Source organism: Mandrillus leucophaeus, unplaced genomic scaffold (assembly GCF_000951045.1).
Source record: "Mandrillus leucophaeus isolate KB7577 unplaced genomic scaffold, Mleu.le_1.0 Scaffold160, whole genome shotgun sequence".
Classification (NCBI taxonomy): domain Eukaryota; kingdom Metazoa; phylum Chordata; class Mammalia; order Primates; family Cercopithecidae; genus Mandrillus; species Mandrillus leucophaeus.
The window spans coordinates 1386759-1389257 of NW_012101588.1; the positions used below are offsets into that span (position 1 = coordinate 1386759).

Sequence of the window (2499 nt, forward strand, 5' to 3'; positions counted from 1 at the left end):
TATAGACTTTTCTCTTAAACCTATTTAGTAATGTTTTCCCAAGTTTATTTTTAATTTTTAATTTTTTCCCCAACCTTATTTTTCTATTTTTTTTTTTAAGGAAAAATGGGGTAACTTAGCAGTTTCAATATTGAAGACTGAAGTTAAAAAAAAATTTAAATTCAAGGTACTTTTAAAATTCAATTAGAAAAGTAGGCTTTAAAAATTATTAGAGACGGGAATACCGAAACTGTGTGTGTGTGTATGTGTGCGTACGCATGCTCGTGGATTGGAAAAACTTTGGAGACTGATGACTTTTCATTATATATGTATCACAGTGAAACGGCTTTTATGTGTCATGTAAGATTACTACTTGCCTCTCTAAACAAGGTGGTGACTCTGTGTAAGTAGATGGGCAAGTGGAACCTTTTGGCAGATGAGCTTTTGAATATAAGTCGTCTGCTAGATCATGGTTTGTATTGAACTAACAAGGTTTGCAGATCTGCTGACTTACATAAAGCTTTTTGATTCCTACTAAGCTTTAAGATTTAAAAAATAATCAATGTTGAAATTTCTATGGGGCTCTATTTTTGCTTTGGCTTTCTGGTGAGAGAGTGAGGAAGCGTTCTTTCCTTCACTAAGTTTGTCTTCTCTTCTGGATAGATTGATTTTAAGAGACTGAGGGAATTTACAAACTAAAGAATTTAATCATCTGGTGGAAAAGGAGACTTTAAGATTGTAAAACAGGCTGGGTGGGGTGACTCACATCTGTAATCCCAGCACTTTGGGAGGCCAAGGCAGGTGGATCACTTGAAGGAGTTCAAGACCAGCCCGGCCAACATGGTGAAACCCTGTCTCTACTAAAAATACAAAAAAATTTTAAAAAGATCGTTTAGCTCTGTTTTTCATAATAGAAATAGAAAAAGTAAAGTTGCCTTTTCTTCTGAAAAGAGCAAGTATTGTTCAGACCAAGAAGGGTTTTTGTGATTGAATCACCAGTGCCTGTCCTAGTCATAGCTGTGCTTCAAAAATCTTAGCATGATTAGTGTTGGAGCAAAACAAGGAAGCAAAGCAAATTCTGTTTTTGAAATTCTGTTGCTTGAACTATTTTGTAATAATTAAACTTTGATGTTGAGAGATTACAACTTTATTGTACACTTCATTGCAGCTTGAAATTCATGGTCTTAAAGTGAGATTTGAGTTTCTATTGAGCACCTTTAAAAAAGTAATACCAAACCATAAAGTTAAAATTGATGTATATTGAGTCATATCTAAAACCAGGTATAAACGTAAATTGTATTTCCTGTTTTAATTTCAGGGGAACTACTGTTTGGGAAAGCTATTATTAGGCAAATGTTTTAGAAATTACTGTTTCTCATTTTCAGTCATACCCTAATGATCTCAGCAAGATAATGTCCTGTCTGCTAAGATGTGCATCAAGCCTGGTACATACTGAAAATCCTATAAGGTCCTGGATAATTTTTGTTTGATTATTCATTGAAGAAACATTTATTTTCCAATTGTATGAAGTTTTTGACTTAATAAAGGAATCTGTCAACCATCAAAGAGGTCTGCATTATGCTTGCATGTCAAAAACATTAAAAGTCCTATAATGTTCTATCATTTTCACTGAGTTTCCGTGGGAAAGGAATCGTAAATAATAGGTAGTTGAAATACTACTTTTAAGACCAAGAACTCTATCTCCAGTCATGTCTGTAATAACATCATCTGATAACATGAAAGCATAGTATTAGGGATATAGGACAAAACCAAAGTGTTTTTGCTGTTGTCACATACCACTCAATACTTTTATACCAGATTGTCCAGTGGACACCAGCTGGATGTCCTATAATTCAATTCTGATACTATCTACCTGGAATTGAAGTCAGATCCTACAAGTGGAGGGCTCAGACCACAAGACTGCCCCCACTTCAGATACCAATCGCAAGTCCCTGTACTTCTGACTGGCTATAAAATGGGGTTCCCATGACCCCTTCCTTGGTTTTGATTTATTTGCTAGAGCAGCTCCCAGAACACAGGGAAACACTCTACTTATGTTTACCTATTTTTAATTTTATTACTTTATTAAAACTACATATTGGGTACAATACTAATTTATTGTAAAGGATATTTCATTTATTTATTTATTTAGAGATGGAGTCTCACTGCGTCATCCAGGCTGGAGTGCGGTGGTGCAATCTTAGCTCACTGCAGCCTCCTCCTCCTAAGTTCAAGCGATTCTCGTGCCTCAGCCTCCCAAGTAGCTGGGATTACAAGTGTGCACCAGCACACCCAGCTAATTTTTGTATTTTTAGTAGATATGGGGTTTCACTCCGTTGGCCAGGCTGGTCTCAAATTCCTGACCTCAAGTCATCCACCCACCTCAGCCTCCCAAAGTGCTGAGATTACAGGTGTGAGCCACCGCCTCTGGCCTGTAGAGGATATTTCAAAGGATACAGATGAACAGCCAGATGGGAGAGATGCACAGGGCAAAACATGTGGGAAGGGGTATGGCGCTTT

The 2499-nt window shown here is 36.8% G+C and overlaps 1 protein-coding gene across 1 annotated transcript in view; it reads left to right on the forward strand.

Annotated features, from left to right (window-relative positions):
• SOD2 (superoxide dismutase 2, mitochondrial) overlaps nt 1-1545 on the forward strand; it is an 18563-nt gene extending 17018 nt beyond the window's left edge. Inside the window, exon 5 of the mRNA XM_011975929.1 lies at nt 1365-1545. The gene's annotated coding sequence lies outside the window, so the exon portion shown is untranslated. The remainder of the gene's footprint in view (nt 1-1364) is intronic.
• The last annotated feature ends 954 nt before the right edge of the window (nt 1546-2499 follow it).